Consider the following 22302-nt stretch of genomic DNA (forward strand, 5'->3'; position numbering starts at 1 on the left):
TCTAACAAAAAATACAGGATTAAATAACTCTGGAAAACATTAGTTATATATGCTTATTGACAGCAGGACTTCACAGATTCTTTATCATCTTAACATGTTTAACGGTTATGAATCTCAGTCATAAACCCTAGTGTACAATAAAATAACTATACTTTCTAGATCCCATCCTGCCAAACTGCTGAGAATCTTCTCTTCAGTTGTGCTGGGGATCTTGGTTCCCGGAATCTCCATAGGCAGAGGATATGGGTGGCCCATCTTATCCTAAGTCACCAATCCATAAAGTTTGTTTCTGGGACTCTCTACATGAGGAGATCAGCAAGCTTTTTCTGTAAAGGGCAAGATAGAAAACATTATAGGCTTTGCAGACCTTTCAGACTGTTGTAATGACTCAACACGGCCACTGCTCAGTACTGTCATTGTAGTGCAAAAGTAGCCATACACAATATATAACATGTACAAAACTTTCTTCTTTTTTTTTAAATGTAAAAACCAATCTTAGGGACTGTATGAAAAATATATGGTGGACTGTATTTGTCTTACAAGCTGTAGTGTGCCATCCTCTGGTCTAACTGACTGGCTCCTTGATGCTTCTATGTACATTTCTTGTTCTGAACTCCCAGTATCTGGTTTTCTGATTCATTTTTTATTTATTCATTCAATATTTATTGAATGCCTACTAATTGTCTGGGTCTGTGAGAGGTGTAGTGTATACAATGGTGAACAAAAAGGACATGGTTCCCACTTCCTTGGACCTTAATGTTTAATTGGGGATACAGGACATTCCACAAGTAAATGAACAAAATATAGTTCAAATTAAGTAAGTTCTACAAGGAGTGTAACCAGCCATCCTGGTTTGCCTAAAACTTTCTTAGTTTTAGTACAGAAGGAACTGCATCCCGGGAATCCTCTGATTCCTGGTGATCAGGGTGGCTGATCACCCTACAGGGGTAAAAGCTGGTGCTATAAAAGAGAATAACAAAAAGGATATACTTTATACTGTATGTATAGTCTGGAAATCTTTCTGAGGCAGTAACATTTACGCTGAGAACTGAAAGATAAGAAAAAAGACATTCATGAAAGAAGCTCAGCCACATGAAGAGAGGAAGGAAAGGGAAGTCTAGGCAAAAGAAATCATTTGTTTACAAAGAGCTTGGGGCATTCAGGAAACTGTAAAAATCTATTTTTAACTAGGGCATATTAAACAAGGTAGATGGCAGGTTGAGATAAAATTAGAGATGAAGGAATGACTCATATCATGGTCCACTGTAAGAAGTCTGGGTTCTATTCTAAATGCAATAGAAAACTATTGTCTAATTCATAAAAAAGCCTTTTCAAATATTTTTTGCCTAACCCAGGGATACAGAAACATTAACCATAATCCTTTTTTCAAGACATACATTGTCTATCGGTAACCTCAAGGATGGTCTTACCTATCTGTAATACAGAGGATGAGTGCTAAAGTAGGGTGTACAGTGAGGAAGAGAAGTTGAAAAGGAAAGGAAAGCCTTAACTTATTCTTTCCAGCTGGGGAATTTCTCAGGCTCTCTCTCCTACCTTCTGCTTCATATTTCTCCAATAGTCATTCGGTTTCCCCATCTGTATACGATTATTTCGTATTTCCACATGTCTTCTCTGTCAGCGACCTTATAGGCTAGTGATTAGGGTATATGATCTCTCTGGAGTTAATTTGTCATTCTCCACAGATACTGCCTTTTTGTTGGCTTCTCTTGACCTCACCCACTGCAGCCAGGGCAGTAAGAGATCCCCTCCTATACACCCTAGGACTGCATCCAGGACAACAGGTCATGTTCCTTGGGGAGGGGAAGCACTCTTAGACAATGACTCAAAACATTCATTTTGCATGTGCAGATACAGCTGCAGCCCGTCCACGTGTTAAAGTATGGAAGGCCTTCACAGAAATCTATAAGAAATGCCACAGGCTTTGATTTCTGGCCGATGTCTCATGCAGAAATAGTGCATTTCATCGGCTTGCATTAACAACTCTGGTAATGAGAATGGAGTTATTGACATTTTCATTTCATGGTGTGAACACTCCATCATAATGAGGGGGAGTGTGGTTGTTAACTGCTGTGTTGTTAGGACAGGAGAATGAGAATGATTGTTCATCCTTTGTCCCGTGTGAAAAATGCCCTCATTTAAATGTCCTGGGATTGCTCCCTATCAAGTCCAAGGATCAGACTGGTCCACAAATTTGCTTCTGGTTAGTATGATAATGAGACTTCAACTACACACCAAATAATTATATTTATTTAAATTTATGATTGTGCATTAGAGAGCTCAGGAGTATTCAGGAGGTCTTGAAGCCATAACTTATAGCCTCAACCTCACCTTCTTCTATACATTTTACTTTTAGAAACTGCTGTTTAAATGCAGATGGCTATATAAATTTCCACTCCTGACCTGAAATATATCCAGCAATGTATGCCACGATTAATTGGCACTTCAGACCTCCTCTTTTCCCCCCAGGGATTATCTGTTTTGCAGCCTATGAGATAAAATGATAGGATCCTCTCTGTTAATATACATTCTCTCTGCAGCTCTCAAAGACTAGCATCTAGCAGCAATGGTGGAAATTTAATCTTGATCTTCTATCACAGCTTGTTTAAAAATTACATCCAATAGCCAGCCAGTATGTGAAGGCCACTCTCCCTGAGTTCAGAGTTTCTCAGTCACTTTCTTTCTTTTTTATTATTAAAGGCCAAGCTCAGAATCCCTCTGTTCATCACTGCTGAGTGTTGACAAGCCGCAAACACTGCCACTGACAGTAGTTAAAAATGCAGCTGGGTTAATGCTGACATATTGCTATCTTCTGAGGGCCAGTTGATGTGTGTTCATTTATAGTCTAATTGCATGTCCACTTTAAAAAAATCAGATCCCAGTCTGGAATGGGTAAAAATACAATTACCGAATGATATGTATAATCATTCAGTGCTGTTAGTCCCCAAAGGTGATATTTCAGTGACATTGAGAAAATTAGATCTATTCTTTACAATTATATGGCTATACTCTCACTCTAATGCCATTCTAATTGGAAAGGAGCATTGAAATGTGAAGCTGTGTGCGTTTCACTCTCTAATTATCACTGAACAACTCATTCTTAGGATAGGTTTCTGGAAAAGACAGTTGCCACAATTCTTTGATAATCCCAGATATTCATTGCTGCTTTCATGTCAGATAAAACTTGTTTTCCTTCAGTAAAATTTAGATTGCCACTGAGAGCTTACTAGAAATAAAGATATGGGTGAACGCCTGTAATTTTTATAGTCCATTCATGTTTCTGAAAAGAAAATTTCTATATGGATATACTCCCCCAATTTTTACTTCCAAATGGACCTTCAGAATGTGAATATTTGCCCCCCTATTTTACAGGGTGGTTGGGAGGCTCAAATTTCATAATAAAAGTACAAGTTATTTTGTAAGCTTTTAAGATATATACAAACATGAGCTATTACTCTTATAATTGCTGCTGCTGTTATTATTAGTCATATGTCAATATATGTCAGGACCTGATTTAGTCAGTTGTTTTGGGGCCACTGCCTATAGAAATTATGAAGTCAAATTAATATCTCTGGCCTTAATTCAGTTAGATCCCTACTGTACAAGTCAGCGGTGTCTGGATATCTGTGTATTTATTAAGGACCCTCCTCCATTCCCTATTCTCAGAATCATAGATTTATAGAACAAACAGTACAGCTAAAGTGACATTATACCCCACCAACTATGCTATTATTAGACTACAAACTCTAAGAAGGCAAGAACTGTCTCTTCATAGAAGGCATTGAATAGTTACAATCTGTCTGAGGAAGTGAATGAATACCTCTATTTTATATTTCTTCATTCTTTATAAGCATATATTCCTTTATGTTATTGAGAATAATTACAATAACTGCTTTAAAATCCTTGTCTATGAATTCCAACATCTGAGTTATTAGTTATCATAGTTTCCGCTGATTGTCTTTTCCCTTGAGAATAGATCAAATTTTCCAGATTTTTGAAATTTGGATTGTATTCTGGATATTATGAGTGCTGTTGTAGAGAATCTGGACTATGTTATGTTCTTGCAAAGATTACTGATTTTTTATTGTCTTAGTGGGTAATTTGACTTGTCTCAAACTGAAAGCTCTCTTTTGGACAGCAACTCAGTTATTTATTGGTAGCTAGGCTGCTTGCAGTCTGCCCTGTGTCTGTGTGGTGCAGAGGTCAGTTAGGGATTTATACAGACTGTATGTACAGAACATGTCGCTTACCTTCTCTGGCTCTTCTTCTGGGATTTTCCCCCACCCTTTCTAGTGGCTGTCATTGGTTCTTCATGCCAGAAAGATCGCAGTTTTTTATAGGAGTTTTAGCTGCCCCAAGTATGCTGACTGCATTCTGACCTTGAGTTAAAATCAGTAAAAAAAAAAAAAAAAGTGGGGAACTCATGCCATGTCATTTTCTTTATCCAACTGTCAACATCTCTTCAGAATCTGCCTAAATTTTGTTCACTCCTCAGGGTCTTGTATTTTCCACAATTTGTAGTTTTTATCTGTTGGAGGATTTCTTTTCTATTCTACATGATGAAAATTAGGTTCAGAGAGCTAGTAAGACTTATCTATTAAAACCATAGAAAAAAAAAAAAAAAACCATAGAGCTGGTTTTAATTCTGTAGTCATGGCCATATAAACAGAGTCATGCCATATTGTCTTTCTTGATTCTCATCCAGGACTTTTTTTGTCCCAGATTACTGTCCTCTCAGTCAATATAGCACACCATCAGTTTAGGTCAACACTCAATAAAGTTTAAAGATTCCCAATGAGGTACAGTTGCATTAAATATACTTCCCTTTGTTACTGAAGCTTAATTCAGAGTTTGTTCGGTAAATGCAGTGTTCAACCAACAATTAGTAGCTACCTAGGATGAAGAGATGGTGATATTAGATGATAAATCCAAAGGACAAACAACAGCAAGAACAAAACAAGCTTACATCCACCTTCTAATTTTTTTTTTAATGTACTGGCCTATGAAATCATTGCGTGTCATAGTGAGTAATTTTACAGGCTTAAATTTCCACTTTATAAATTGAAATTGTTGTACTAAACCATCTCTCTGGGCTCTTGTAGCCCAATGATCTTATTCAATTATTTTCACAAAGACACACACTGATAACCATTTAGATTGTCAATATCCATTCAGATTGCAGGTGGGGAAACTTCAGGGAAAAAGACAGCAAAAGTGAAAGTTTGTGAACCCTTTGAAAGGTGTACTGAACTATTAGGATGATCAACAAATAACCTGCTTCTTAATTTTCCTGTTTTCAAAATGCCTTGGGGCTACTGGAGGTATATTCTGTGCTTAGAATTCTAGTTATCTTATTCTCAAAACAACCTTTGAAGTAGAGGGTACTGTCATCTCCATCTTGCAGATGAAAAACTCAAAGAGGATTTGTAATTTGTCCAACACCATTTGTCTAGTCAGGATCAAAGCCAGGAAGCAAATCTCAATTTGTCTGCTTCTAAGCCCATATACCCATTTTCCGATTGTTTACAAGGCCTCTCAGAAAGCTACAACCAAAAATGCCCCCAAAAAGAAAGTAACAACAATAGGGATTAATTTCTATAAATCTAAAAAAAGAGGAGTTAAATGGGCCAATGAGCATTTATCAGACTTTTTTAAGGCCCCTATATCACTCAATTTTATCAATCTTTTTGTACTAATTCTTTGCAGTCCAACTCTGAGACTCCAATTATATGTCAAGTCTTCTTCTACATCACAGGAAAATTCATTTAAAAAATGTATCCTTTCTTTGCAGCTTTGGTCTTCACCCTATAATGTTGTTGAGTCTTGGAGTCTATTTCCCGAATGTTCTAATCTCAGCTATGGCATATATTTCCATCACTCCTTAGGAACTGATGCCAGACTCTGCCCCTTTCATCTTAACTTGAGCTCCAATTCACAGTTATCCTTCTGATGGCATGCACTTCCAACCACTGGAGAAAACACCCCAGCCTGACCCAGGCCTACCCAGACCAGTCCCTGAGACCATACCTGCAGTGTCATGTCCACGGTGCCAGACTAATCTTCCTTAAACATCAATCTTATCTTGACCTCTAGGCTTGTCTCCTCATTTGTAGAACAAGATGTTTGAACTAGATGATCTCTAAGATCACTTCTTGCTCTAAAACGATATAAATTCTTTTCATGTACAAGTACGCATATTATTCTAGTATTCTCCAGAGAGTGGAGTGAGACACAAAACTATGTTCTTTTAGCATGCTTTCTTTTCAGAAAAGTTTTACAGAAATAAAACACTTTTCATTCAAGGTGTCAGTTATTAAAATCTGTTACAATACAATTTGAATACAGACTAGTTAATCACAGAAGTACTTTTAAGTGACCTTGTCATCCCCACTCCATTTGATTTGTTATAATTTACATCCTTTGTACTAAAAAAGAGAAGTGTTTTTTTCTCTGAAGATGTTTCCTGAGCTTAGAGAACCCTTGGGAAATGTAGAATTCCTTGTGAAATGCAAACACTGTTTCCTTTACCAGTGTTCCATTTTGTTTCAACTTCAAGGTTACCCAAGTGACAGAATGTCCCCCAAATCTTGCTGTCATTATGAAAGTGGCATTTTATTTCAAGGAGTAATAGCTAAAATAATTTCACAAGAATAATGTGAATCTGATTTCAAGGTTTTATAGAAGCTGTCCATCTTTTCTTGGGAGTCAGGTTACCCACATTGTCAGCTACCTTCAGCTGAGGATGTTTTCCTGGGAGTGTGCATTGTTGGATAGGCTTAAACTTCTTCAGCCTAGCACAGAGGATGTTTACCAAGAGCTGATTTAGACATCTTAAGCAGCAATTTTTTTTTTTTTTTTTTGCGGTACGCGGGCCTCTAACTGTTGTGGCCTCTCCCGTTACGGAGCAGAGGCTCCGGACGCGCAGGCTCAGCAGCCATGGCTCACGGGCCCAGCCGCTCAGCGGCATGTGGGATCTTCCTGGACCAGGGTACGAACCCGTGTCCCCTGCATCGGCAAGCGGACTCTCAACCACTGCGCCACCAGGGAAGCCCTTAAGCAGCAATTTTTTAAATAATTTTATACTAGTGTTAGTGTTCTTCTTTGAATTAGATTATTATGTATGATTCAGTGATAGCATGGACCAACCATCAACTAGTCAATCTTATTAATGGTCCTATGTCTACATAGTTGACAAATCCAGCCCTAGTACATACATACATATATAACATCAGTAATATAAAGAATCACTTTCAATCACTTGATATAAGCCATTCTCCAAATAAATTCACTGAGGGTCTCATATAGAATTCAATTAGTGAACTTAGTTTTTAAGTATCATCATCTGTACCCTCTGGATTATGCATCACAAGGTAAATTTTAGAGACCTGGGATATCCGTACTCAAGATATAACTTATGAAATAATACATACCTATATAAACTGGTTTGAAGAATTGCAAATAATTAAGTCAGGTGGTGTTTTTTTTTCTTTATTGTTTTTCCCTTCTAAAACTACTAGATGCTGTTTAGATATTTGGCTGAATGCAATACTCAGCTTTATTTCATTAGTTTGCTTACTTTTGTTAAGTTACTTTTTCCTCCATCCTATTTCCTCATCTCACCCTTGTCCCCTCACCTCTCAGTGCCCTCTGCCCACCTCTTAGCCTATTGTAATCCTATTTGATTATTTGATTGAGCTAAAATCCCATCTTTTTTTTTGAAGCTTCCCTGGCCAAAAGGCAGATCCCACCTATGAACTCTGTCTTCCCTGGTAGTTTGGCTATTCTGTCATGTTTTGATATTTTCTCTGTCTCATTAGGACTATAAAGTACTTCAGGACAGTACCTCATACTGTAGGAAGAGGGTAGGAAGGGTACCTCTTCCTACCCCCCGCCATTGGCACAAAGCACAATGCTTGTGTTTCTGAGAGGTACCTAGAAAAATTAATGTGTGGAGAAGTTAGAGATTGAGAGTTGGAGGGAGGGGTGGGTTATCATAAGCTTTCTTAATGCAACCACGTCGACCAATAATATCAGGCATCAACCAATCACATCAAGTGCTGAACTACAGGGTTTCAAAAAAAAAAAGGACCAGCACCACTGGACTCATGTGCAGACACACACAACACACACACACACACACACACACACACCTGGGTTCCCACCAGCCACAGATCCCGCCTGCCACCTCTCCTGGAGCACCCTAGCCCCATCCTATGAGCACCCTCCATTCCTCCCACTGACCTCCCTAAACACCCCTCCCACCCCCTCGCTGATAGGCTTCAGCTCCCTGCACGACCCCTGTGCCCGTGCTGGTGTGGTAGGGCTGAAGATGCCCTGTTACTGTCTCTTTGGGGACACAGTCAACACGGCCTCAAGAATAGAGTCTAATAGGGAAGCCCCGAAGATCCACTTGTCTCCTGAGACCAAGGCTATCCCGGAGGAGCTTGGTGGTTTCGAGCTGGAGCTTCGAGGGGATGTAGAAATGAAGGGCAAAGGCCCAGTTCGGGCCTACTGGCTCCTGGGGGAGCCAGGGAGTAGCACCTGAGGCTGACCTGCCTCCCCTCCTGGCCTTCCACACCTCCCTTCCCTGAGCCAGGGGTGACAGAGAGGCGCCAGGCCTCAGCCTCGCCCACAGCAGCCCCACCATTGCCAAAGAAGTGGTTTGAACAGCTCAGATGTGCTGACCGCAGTGGAGATACCAGATATTACCTCTGAAAGAGGACTGGTGTGGGGAAGAACTTGGAGCTCACAGGACCGGACCAAAACTCACAGTCATGCCCAGTGACACGCACACATAGGCACATGCACTCACTCTCCACCCTGACTCAGGCCGGGCCAGGCTGGGATGTGGATTCCTAGATCCTCCTGCCCCTCCCTGTGCCCTCTTCCCTCAACCTTGTTACAGTGTGACTTTTATGAGGAGGGGGGAGGAGCCCCCTGAGGGGGAATAGGAAAAGGGACTATAGGTGAATCTAGGGGACGGGGGAGTCCACATCTAGGCCTAGACCACATAAGCCACATACACACCCCTGTCCCCCAACACCCAACACTGGATACAGTGCACAGGGGAGAAAGGGGAGGCATGGAGGGCTGTGGGCCTGTATGCTTTGCTTCTCCTGTTAGTGGAGACCATTAAAATCTTCATTCAAAGAAAAGACATGTAATTTAGCCACTGAAGAAAGGAAAACTTCAAGACTCAAATGAGAATATTCCCACTATTCAGATTAAATCTTCTAGGAGTCCCCATACTTTCCCAGACTCATTCACCTGACTCTCAGTGATCCATTTTCCTGAAGCTGTGACTCAGAAGTGGGGTCTTACTTCACATTGGTTTATTTAATCTAAGGTGCATACATATCAAACAGAGGTCAATTGGGCTGAGAAACGATCTTGATTATATTAGAAATTAAATATTGCTGTGGTCAAGTTTTATAGATCAGTGCATGGTTAGTTTTGCTTATTTTACTCTGGTGAACATTTCTAACTTTATTTTAAAATCTAGATTTTTTTTTTCTTATTTCTTATTTTTCTTATTTTTTTTTCTTATTTCACAAGATGTGATAATCTCAAATAAGGTTTAAGAAATTTCCCCCTGCTACAGTGGAGGATTCCTGGACTGAATGTCAATATTATGACATAGTATGAGTGTGTTTCGTGTTTGGTAATTGCAATCATTGTTGCTTTTGTTGTGGTCATCCATTTACAATGCTTGGTGTCAATTTATCTCTTGTAAAAATAAAATTGTGTATGTGTGTGTGTGTGTGTGTGTGTGTGTGAAAAGGAAAAAAAGAAATTTCCCAGAGACCCTAGTATTTGGATGTATTCAGTAGTATGTACTCATTGATTGATTTATACTATTCTGCATGTTATTTGTTATATTTGCTTTCGGTAACCTCAGTATTAGACACTTGTAACAAAATAGAATGAGTTCCTGACTTAAAGGATTTTGTCGTCTAAAAAAGAGAAATATGAGCAAGTAAGTAATAGCAATTCAAATTGCTGTAGTCTATAAAAAGGCAAAACAATTCTTTATTGAAAGGTTTGTCAAGGAATGTTTGAATAAAGTTTTGAAAATATTAAAGTGTATCATTTTAGAAGTTTAGACAAATATATATCCCTTGAAACTATCACTACAACCAAGATGACACATCCATATGCCCCAAAGTTTCCTCTTTGTGAGTCCCTTCCTCCCACCCTTCCAAACCCCACCCGTACCCCCACAAGCAACCAATGATCTGATTCTACACTATGGGATACCCTCCATTTTCCAAAATTTATATAAATAGAGTTATGCAGTACGTATATTCACATCTTCCACTCAGCATTAATTATTTTGGGATTCAGCCATGTTGTAGCATATGTTTCATTTCTTATTGATAAGTAATATGTCATTATATGAGTATATCTCAATTTTATTATCTTCTTATTGATGGACTTTTGGGTTATTTCCAGTTTTGGGCTATTACAAACAAAGCTATGAACAGTTATGAAACAAGTCTGTGTATAAGAATACCATTTCATTTCTCTTAGGTAAATACCTAGAAATAGAATGGCCAGGTAATATGGATCACTTTTAAGAAACCTGCCAAACTCTTTTCCAAAATGTTTGAAACCATTTACAATCCAGTGTATGAGACTTCTAGTGCTCTGGTTGGTCAGTGTTTCTAATTTTAGTCATTCTAGTAGCAGTACACTGGTATCTTTTGTAGTTTTAATTTGCCTTTGAATAATAATGTTTGGCAGCAACTTTCCGTGTGCTTATTTGCCAACTGTATATCTTATTTGGTGAAGTGTCTGAGCAACTGTCTTGCCCATTTTAAAATTGTCTTCTTGATTGCCCTCTTATCAAGTTGTAAGAGTTCTTCATATATTCTAGATAGAGATCCTTGGTTGGATACATGTTTTGCAAAAATATACTTTCCCAGTCTGTGGCCTGCTTTTCATTTTCTTGTCCATGCTATTTGAAGATCAAAAGCTCTTAATTTTTATAAAGTCCGTTTATTGACTTTTTCCATTTATAGTGAAGGTTGTATAATACTTAAGAAAACTTAGCCAGGAAAGTAGGTAACTAAGATTTTTTTCAAAGTTTTAGCTTCTTATATTTAGGTCTGTGATCATTTTCAAGTTAATTATTGTATGTGGTCCTATAAAGAACATTTTTGCATATGTTCAAGCACAATTTATTATAAAGATCATCCTGTTCTCACTGAATTGCTTTGGTAAATTTGTAAAAAATGAATTGAACATATATGTGTGTCTTTATCTGAACACTCTATTCCAATGAACCATCTTCTGTCTTTACACTAGTGCCATAATGTTTTGATCACTGTTTATTTATTTATTTTAAAATTAACTTTTATTGGAGTATAGTTGCTTTACAATGTTGTTTTCGTTTCTACTTTACAGCAAAATGAATCAGCTATACATATACATGTATCCCCTCTTTTTTGGATTTCCTCCCCATTTAGGTCATCATGGTACATTAAGTAGAGTTCCCTGTGCTATACAGTATGTTCTCATTAGTTATCTATTTTATACACAGTATCAATAGTGTATATGTGTCAATCCCAATCTCCCAGTTCCTCCCACCCCCCATTTCCCTCTTGGTATCCGTACATTTATTCTCTACATCTGTGTCTCTATTTCTGCTTTGCAAATAAGATCATCTATACCATTTTTCTAGATTCCATATATATGCGTTAATATACGATATTTGTTTTCCTTTTCTGACTTACTTCACTCTGTATGACACTCTTTAGGTCCAGCCTCATCTCTACAATAACCCGATTTGTTCCTTTTTATGGCTGAGAAATATTCCATTGTTTATATGTATTCAAATAAGTCTTGAAATAAGTTGTCCAAGACCCCAAATTTGTTCTTCTCTTTTAAAATTATTTTGGCAATTCTAAGCCTATTTCATTTTGATATAAAGTTTAGAAAATTGCTTGGCAATTTCTGCAAAAAAATCCTGAGTGAATTTGTTTAGAGTTACATGAGTAGGTAGATCAACTTAAAGAATATTGTTATCTCAACAATACTGAGGATTCCTATCCATGAATAAAGCATATCTCTCCTCTTATTTAGGTCTTCTTTAATTTTTTCCCAGCAATGTTTGATAGTTTGCAGTAGATAGGTCTTGTGCATAATTTGACAAATTTATCCCTAAATATTTCATATCTTATATACTATTGTAAACAGTGTTGTATTTTTTATTTCAATTTCTAATTTCTCATTACCAGTATACAGAAACACATTAATTTCTCTATATTAATCTTGTATCTTGCAAGCATACTAAAATCATTTATTAGTTTTAGTAACATATTTATAGATTCCCTAGGATTTTCTACATGTATGATCAGGTAGTCTATGAATAAAGATAAATTTACATGTTTTGTTCCAACCTAGATGTCTTCATTTCTTTTCTTGTCTTGTTGAACTATCTAGAACCTTGAGAACAGGGTTGAACAGAAATGGTGAGAGCAGACATCATTGCCTTATTCCTAATCTTATGAAAAAATCATTTTGTCTTTCACCATTAAGTATGATTTTAGAAGTAGGATTTTCCTTGATGCTCTTATCAGGTTGAGAAAATTCATTTCTCTTTCTAATTTCTTAAGAGCTTTCACAAGGGAGCGTATTGGATTTTGTCAAAGTGTTTTTCTGTATCTTATTTAAATAATGGTATGTTTTTCTTTTTAGTCTGTTAATATGGTAAGTTACATTGATTTATTTTTACTAGTCTTTATTTTTAGAAGTTTTAGAATTACAGAAAAAATTGAAAAGGTAGTAGAGTTCCCAATATGCCCTATATCCAGTTTCTGAGGTTATTAATAACATATTACTAGTATGATATACTTGTTAAAATTAATAAACTAACACAGTTATGCTATTATAAACTAAAGTCCATAGTTTAGTTAGATTTCCTTAATTTTACCTAGTGTCCTTTTTCTGTTCCAGGATTCCATCCAGCTTATCATATTACATGCAGTTGTCATGTCTCTTTAGGCTTCTCCTGGTTGTGGTGGTTTCTTGGACTTTCTTTGTGTTGATGACCTCGATAGTTTTGAGGAGTACTGGTCAGGTGTTTTGTAAGAGTCTCCCTATTTGAATAAAATGATGTTTTTTTCCTGTGACAAGATTGAATTTATGGGTTATTAGAGAGGAAGAACACAGTGGTAAAGTGCCATTTTTATCACATTTTTCATCATTTTTAATCTAATCAAAGGTATGTAATATCAAACATACCTTATTACTGTTGATATTAACCTTTTTTTCCCACTAATAAATCTTTTTTTAATTGAGATGTAATTGACATTGTATTAGTTTCAGGCATATAACATAATGATTTGATATTTGTATATATTGCTAAATGATTACCACAATAAGTCTGGTTAATATTATCACCACATACAACTTTTCTTTTTTCCTTGTGGTAAGAAATTTTAAGATCTACTCTGTTAGCAACTTTCAAATATACAATCCAATATCATCAACTATAGTCAACATGCTGTACATTATATTCCTGTTACTTATTCATTTAAAGTTTTACCTTTTGACCCGCTTCATCAATTTTGCCCACCGCCACCCCCTGATGTTAACCTTGATCACCTGGATGAGAAAATATTTGCTAGGTTTCTCCACTGTAAAGTTACTCCTATTTCCCCTTTTTCTTATTGTACTTCTTGGAAATAAGTCACTATGCACAGCCCACACTTAAGGAGTGGGGAGTTATGCCATATCTTCTTGAGGGAAAAATATTTACATAAAATTATTTGGCATGCTTCTGTACATGTCTTCTCCATTTAGTTATTTATGCAATCATTACTTTTATCAATACTGACTCACGGATATTCATTTTATACTTTGGGTTATACTCCAATGTTATTTTATTTTCTTGCTCAAATTATTATGATTTTGGCTACTGAGGACACTTATAGTTGGCTCCTGTCTCCTTTGACATTCTCCCATCATTGTAGTTTTGTTTTGTTTTGTTTGTGTCCTTTACTTCCTGGCACTGCAAGATACTGTAGGCTCTTCTTGTATATTTCCTGCCTAAGTCCTAGAATAAGCTATTTCTCCAAAGATCCCTGGTTCTTTTTATTGGAAACTGGTATTAGAAATCAAGATCTGAATGTTAGGTGTGCATGTTACATCCATTCTTTTTTTCTTTTCAATTTTATTTTTTTAAACAGCAGGTTCTTATTAGTCATCCATTTAATACACATCAGTGTATACATGTCAATCCAAATCTCCCAATTCATCACACCCCCACCCCCACCCCCCGCCGCTTTCCCCGCTTGGTGTCCATACGTTTGTTCTCTACATCTCTGTCTCAATTTCTGCCCAGCAACCTGGTTCACCTGTACCATTTTTCTAGGTTCCACATATATGCGTTAATATATGATATTTGTTTTTCTCTTTCTGACTTACTTCACTCTGTATGACAGTCTCTAGATCCATCCACATCTCTACAAATGACCCAATTTCATTCCTTTTTATGACCGAGTAATATTCCATTGTATGTATGTACCACATCTTCTTTGTACATTCGTCTGTCAGTAGGCATTTAGGTTGCTTCCATGACCTGGCTATTGTAAATAGTGCTGCAATGAACATTGGGGCGCATGTGTCTTTTTGAATTATGGTTTTCCCAGGGTATATGACCAGTGGCGGGATTGCTGGATCATATGGTATTTCTATTTTTAGTTTTTAAGGAACTTCCATACTGTTCCCCATAGTGGCTGTATCAATTTATTCCCACCAACAGTGCAAGAGGGTTCCCTTTTATCCACTCTCTCCAGCATTTGTTGTTTGTAGATTTTCTGATGATGCCCATTCTAACTGGTGTGAGGAGATACCTCATTGTAGTTTTGATTTGCATTTCTCTGATAATTAGTGATGTTGAGCAGCTTTTCATGTGCTTCTTGGCCATCTGTAAGTCTTCGTTGGAGAAATGTCTATTTAGGTCTTCTGCCCATTTTTGGATGGGGTTGTTGGTTTTTTTTTAATATTGAGTTGCATGAGCCGCTTATATATTTTGGAGATTAATCCTTTGTCCATTGATTCATTTGCAAATATTTTCTCCCACTCTGAGGGTTCTCTTTTCATCTTGTTTGTAGTTTCCTTTGCTTTGCAAAAGCTTTTAAGTTTCATTTGATCCCATTTGTTTATTTTTGTTTTTATTTTTATAACTCTGGGAAGTGGATCCAAAAAGATCTTGCTGTGATTTACATCAAAGAGTATTCTTCCTAGGTTTTCGTCTAAGAGTTTTATAGTGTCCAGTCTTACATTTAGGTTTCTAATCCATTTTGTGTTTATTTTTGTGTATGGTGTTAGGGAGTGTTCTAATTTCATTCTTTTACCTGCAGTTGTCCAGTTTTCGCAGCACCACTTATTGAAGAGATTGTCTTTTCTCCATTATATATCCTTGCCTCCTTTGTCATAGATTAGTGGACCATAGGTGAGTGTGTTTATCTCTGTGCTTTCTGTCTTGTTCCATTGATCTATATTTCTGTTTTTGTGCCAGTACCATATTGTCTTGATTACTGTAGCTTTGTAGTATAGTCTGAAGTCAAAGAGTCTGATTCCTACAGCTCCGTTTTTTTCCCCTCAAGACTGCTTTAGCTATTCAGGGTCTTTTGTGTCTCCAAACAAATTTTAAGATTTTTTTGTTCTAGTTCCATAAAAAATGCCATCGGTAATTTGATAGGGATTGCATTGAATCTGTAGATTGCTTTGGGTAGTATAGTCATTTTCACAATGTTGATTCTTCCAATCCAAGATTATGGTATATCTCTCCATCTGTTGGTATTGTCTTTAATTGCTTTCATCAGTGTCTTAGTTTTCTGCATACAGGTCTTTTGTCTCCCTAGGTAGGTTTATTCCTAGGTATGCTATTCTTTTTGTGGCAATGGTAAATGGGAGTGTTTCCTTAACTTCTATTTCATATTTTTCATCATTAGTGCATAAGAATGCAAGAGATTTCTGTGCATTAATTTTGTATCCTGCAACTTTACCAAATTCATGGATTAGCTCTAGTAGCTTTCTGGTGGCATCTTTAGGATTCTCTATGTATAGTATCATGTCATCTGCAAAGAGTGACAGTTTTACTTCTTTTCCAATTTGTATTCCTTTTATTTCTTTTTCTTCTCTGATTGCCGTGACTAGGACTTCCAAAACTATGTTGAATAATAGTGATGAGAGTGGACATCCTTGTCTTGTTCCTGATCTTAGAGGAAATGCTTTCAGTTTTTCACCATTGAGAATGATGTTTGCTGTGGATTTGTCATATATGGCCTTTATTATGTTGAGGTAGGTTCCCTCTATGCCACTTTCTAGAGAGGTTTTATCATAAATGGGTGTGGAATTTTGTCAAAGTCTTTTACTGCCTCTATTGAGATGATCATATGGTTTTTCTTCTTGAATTTGTTAATATGGTGTATCACATAGATTGATTTGCATATATTGAAGAATCTTTGCATCCCTGGGATAAATCCGACTTGATTATGGTGTGTGATCCTTTTAATGTGTTGGTGGATTCTGTTGCTGGTATTTGTTGACGATTTTTGCATCTGTATTCATCAGTGATATTGGTCTGTAATTTTCTATTTTTGTAATATCTTTGTCTGGTTTTGGTATCAGGGTAATGGTGGCCTCATAGAATGAGTTTGGGAGTGTTCCTTCCTCTGAAATTTTTGGAGGACTTTGAGAAGGATGGATGTTAGCTCTTCTCAAAATGTTTGATAGAATTCACCTGTGAAGCCATCTGGTCTTGGCCTTTTGTTTGTTGGATTAGTTTTAATCACAGTTTCAATTTCATTGCTTGTGATTGGTCTCTTCGTATTTTCTATTTCTTCCTGGTTCAGTCTTGGAAGGTCATACCGTTCTAAGAATTTGTCCATTTCTTCCAGGTTGTCTGTTTTATTGGCATAGAGTTGCTGGTAGTAGTCTGTTAGGATGCTTTGTATTTCTGAGGTGTCTGTTGTAACTTCTCCTTTTTCATTTCTAATTTTATTGATTTGAGTCCTCTCTCTCTTTTTCTTGATGAGTCTGGCTAAAGGTTTACCAATTTTGTTTATATTCTCAAAGAACCAGGTTTTAGTCTTATTGATCCTTGCTATTTCCTTTGTTTCTATTTCATTTATTTCCGCTCTGATCTTTATGATTTCTTTCCTTCTCCTAACTTTTGGTTTCATTTGTTCTTCTTTCTCTAGTTCCTTTAGATGTAAGGTTAGAGTGTTTTTTTGAGAGTTTTCTTGTTTCTTGAGGTAGGCTTATATAGCTATAAACTTCCCTCTTAGAACTGCTTTTGCTGCATCCAATAGGTTTTGGATTGTTGTGTTTTCATTGTTATTTGTCTCCAGGTATTTTTTTATTTCCTCATTGATTTCTTCAGTGTTCTCTTGGTTATTTAGTAATGTAGTGTTTAGCCTCCACGTGTTTCTGTTTTTTACATTTTTTCCCTGTAATTGATTTCTAATCTCACAGCATTGTGGTCAGAAACGATTCTGGATATGATTTCAATTTTCTTAAATTTACTAAGGCTTGATTTTTTACCCAAGATGTGATCTATCCTGGAGAAAGTTCCATGCGCATTTGAGAAGAAAGTGTAATGTGCTGTTTTTGGATGGAATGTGCTATAAATATCAATTAAATCTATCTGGTCTATCATGTCATTTAAAGCTTCTGTTTCCTTATTAATTTTCTGTTTAATGATCTGTCCATTGGTGTAAGTGACGTGTTAAAGTCCCCCACTATTATTGTGTTACTGTCGATATCCTCTTTTAGCGCTGTTAGCAGTTGCTTTATGTATTGTGGTGCTCCTTTGTTGGGTGCATATAGATTTATAATTGTTATATCTTCTTCTTGGATTGATCCTTACATAGTGTCCTTCCTTGTCTCTTGTAACATTCTTTATTTTAAAGTCTATTTTATCTGATATGAGTATTGCTATGCCTCCTTTCTTTTGATTTCCTTTTGCATGGAATATCTTTTTCCATCCCCTCACTTTCAGTCTATATGTATCCCTAGGTCTGAAGTGGGTCTCTTGTAGACAGCATATAGATGGGTCTTGTTTTTGTATCCATTCAGCAAGCCTGTGTCTTTTGCTTGGAGTATTTAATCCATTCACGTTTAAGGTAATTATCAATATGTATGTTCCTGTTATCATTTTCTTAATTGTTTTGGGTTTCTTTTTGTAGGTCCTTTTCTTCTCTTTTGTTTCCCACTTAGAGAAGTTCGTTTAGCATTTGTTGTAGAGCTGGTTTGGTGGTGCTGAATTCTCTTAGCTTTTGCTTGTCTGCAAAGCTTTTGATTTCTCCATCGAATCTGAATGAGATCCTTGCTGGGTAGAGTAATCTTGGTTCTAGGTTCTTCCCTTTCATCATTTTAATTATACCATGCCACTCCCTTCTGGCTTGTAAAGTTTCTGCTGAGAAATCAGCTGTTAGCCTTATAGGAGTTCCGTTGTATATTATTTGTCATTTTTCCCTTGCTGCTTTCAATAATTTTTCTTTGTCTTTTATTTTTGCTAGTTTGATTACTATGTGTCTTGGCATCTTTCTCCTTGGGTTTATCCTATATGGGACTCTCTGCACTTCCTGGACTTTTGTGGCTATTTCCTTTCCCCTGTTAGGGAAGTTGTCGACTGTAATCTCTTCAAATATTTTCTAAGGTCCTTTCTCTCTCTCTTCTCCTTCTGGGACCCTTATAAAGTGAATGTTTTTGCGTTTAATGTTGTCCCAGAACTCTCTTAGGCTGTCTTAATTTCTTTTCATTCTTTTTTCTTTATTCTGTTCCACAGCAGTGACTTCCACCATTCTGTCTTCCAGGTCACTTATCCGTTCTTCTTCCTCAGTTATTCTGCTATTGTATTCTTCTTGTGTATTTTTCATTTCAGTTATTATATTGTTCATTTCTGTTTGTTCTTTAATTCTTCTAGATCTTTATTGAACATTTATTGCATCTTCTCGATCTTTGCCTCCATTCTTTTCCTGATGGCCTGGATCATCTTCACTATCATTATTCTGAATTCTTTCTCTGGAATTTTTCCTATCTCCACTTGATTTAGTTATTTTTCTGGGGTTTTATCTTGTTCCTTCATCTGGTACATAGCCCTCTGCCTTTTCATCTTGTCGTGGTTATTGTTCCACAGGCTGCAGGATTGTAGTTCTTCTTGCTTCTGCTGTCTGCCCTCTGGTGGATCTTCTGTTCTTAATAGATTCATAGAATCATTGCTTCTATTCTATTTCAATTGACAGAACAAGGAAATACTAATGCATAAGTTAATCTGTTATATATGTTTTTGTATTATGTAGACATATGCGTAACTATGTTTAACTACCTGTATCTGTGTTAAGCTAAACATGAGTTTATACTGATGTCTCCAGCTCTATTCATTATTACCACAGAGATCATTGTAGCTTCCGCCACTTTCTTACCTGTAAACTCACTCTAACAGTCAGAAAACTGATTCCCACCATGAACTATTCATTTACATTACTGCCCAGTTCCAGTATACATGTATTGCAGTATCAGAATTTTTAACCTGTGCTGTAGGAGACAACTTTATAAACCCCAATACAGTTGCTCATGGACAGTTGTTTTTGCTTTTAATCTTACAGGCTCCACTCATTTCCAAAGTTAATAGGTCAGTGCCTTTCCCCTGCCCCCAACTCCTTCAGTTAGGTTGTTTCATACATTTGTGACACTGACTGTCTTCTCACAGTTCACAGTCCTTCCTTGGATCCTTCAATCTCCTAAATATTTTTTTTAATAACTGCACACATTAAGATTCAATGTTTGTGCTGTAAAGTTTTATGGATTTCGAAAAATGTATAATGTCTTGTAACCACTATTACTATGTCTTACAAAATAATTTGACTGCCCTAAAAATCTCCTGTGCCTCACCATCTCCCATCCCCACACCCTCTACTAGCTGCTGATCATTCTACTGTCTAAATAGTTTTGGCTTTTTCCAGAATGTTATATAACGGGAATCATACCATATTTAGTCATTCAGAATGGTTTCCTTCACTCAGTAATATATACTTAAGGTTCTTCAATGCATTCATGGCTTATAGCTCATTTTTATCACTAAATAATATTCCATTATATAGATATACCAGTTTGTTTATTTGTTCACCCATTCAAAGAAGTCTTGGTCACTTCTTATTATTGCAAATGTGAATAGACCTGCTATAGAAATCTGTGTATAGGTTTTTGTATGACATAAGTATTCAGATGGACACATACATAGCAGTGTGGTTGCTGGACTGCATTGTAAGAGTATGTTTACTTTGGTAGGGAGCTGTCAACCTGTCTACCAAAGTGGCTGTAACATTTTTCATCCACACCCATCAGGGAACAGAGTTCTGTTGCTCCACATCCTCACGAACATTTGGTATTGTCTTTTTTGTTTCAATTTTCTTTTAGAATTTTAGCCATCCTAATAGATGTGTACTGATATCTTATTTTCATTTTAATTTGCAATTCCCTATGACAAGCATTGTTGAACATCTTTTCATATGCTTATTTGCCACCTGTGTATTTTTTTGGTGGGTGTCCAGATCCTTTGCCCATTTAAAAATTTTTGTTTGTTGTTTTCTTACTGTTGAGTTTTAAGAGTTCTTTGTATACTTTGGATATAAGTCCTTTATCATATGTATCGGTTTACAAATATTTTCTTCTGGTCTGTGTCTTTTGATTCTCTTAGCACTAACTTTTGAAGGGCAAAAGTTTTAAATTTTGATGATGTCCAGTACATCAATTTTTTCTTTTATTGCCTCTGCTTTTGTTGTTGTATCTAAAAACTCATTGCCAAATTCAAGGTCGTGTAGATTGTCTCCTGTGATTTCTTCTAGAAGTTTTATAGTATTACATTTTATATTTAGATCTGCGATCATTTTGAATTATTTTGTGAAAGGTATAAGTTAGCTTCTGCTGCTGCTGCTTCTTCCTCCTTTTCCTTCTCCTTCCCCTTTTTTTTTTTTTTTTGCGTATGGATGTCTAATTGTTCAGCAGCAATTTTTTTCATCCCCAGAAATTGTTAATTTTATAACTAGCAGTTTAGCATTTGTTGAAGAGACTGTTCTTTCCCCAATGAACTGCCTTGGCTCTTTTGTCAAATATCAATTCACTGTTTTTGTGTGGGTCTGCTTCTGGGTTCTCTATTGTATTCCACTGGTTTATTTTTATTTATTTATTTTTGTTTTCATATATGCTCCTTTCTAGCTTTATTGAAATAAAATTGATACACAAAAATTGCACACATTTAGTGTATACCTTTTGTTGAGATTGTATATATACATACCCATATGATACTACCACTACATTAAGGCACTAACCATATTGACCACCTCCAGAAATTCCCATGTTCCTTTATAGTTTTTTTTAAACATTTTTATTTGAGTATAATTGCTTTACAATGGTGTGTTAGTTTCTGCTTTATAACAAAGTGAATCAGTTATACATATACACATGTTCCCATATCTCTTCCCTCTTGCATCTCCCTCCCTCCCACCCTCCCTATCCCACCCCTCTAGGTAGTCACAAAGCACCGAGCTGATCTCCCTATGCTATGCGGCTGCTTCCCACTAGCTATCTTTTCTATATTTGGTAGTGTATATATGTCCATGTCACTCTCTTACTTTGTCACAACCTACCCTTCCACCTCCCCACATCCTCAAGTCCATTCTCTAGTAGGTTTGTGTCTCCATTCCCATCTTACCTCTAGGTTCTTCATGACCATTTTTTTTTCTTGATTCCTTATATATGTGTTAGCATACGGTATTTGTTTTTCTCTTTCTGACTTCACTCTGTATGACAGACTCTAGGTCCATCCACCTCACTACAAATAACTCAATTTCGTTTCTTTTTATGGCTGAGTAATATTCCATTGTATATATGTGCCACATCTTCTTTTTTTTTTTTTTTTTAAACATCTTTATTGGGGTATAATTGCTTTACAATGGTGTGTTAGTTTCTGCTTTACAACAAAGTGAATCAGCTATACATATACATATGTTCCCATATGTCTTCCCTCTTGCGTCTCCCTCCCTCCCACTCTCCCCATCCCACCCCTCCAGGCTGTCACAAAGCACCGAGCTAATATCCCTGTGCCTTGCGGCTGCTTCCCCCCAGCTATCTACCTTACTACGTTTGTTAGTGTGTATATGTCCATGACTCTCTCTCGCCCTGTCAAATCTCACCCTTCCCCCTCCCCATATCCTCAAGTCCGTTCTCCAGTAGGTCTGCGTCTTTATTCCTGTCTTACCCCTAGGTTCT

Source organism: Phocoena sinus, chromosome 2, assembly GCF_008692025.1.
Source record: "Phocoena sinus isolate mPhoSin1 chromosome 2, mPhoSin1.pri, whole genome shotgun sequence".
In the NCBI taxonomy this organism is placed as follows: domain Eukaryota; kingdom Metazoa; phylum Chordata; class Mammalia; order Artiodactyla; family Phocoenidae; genus Phocoena; species Phocoena sinus.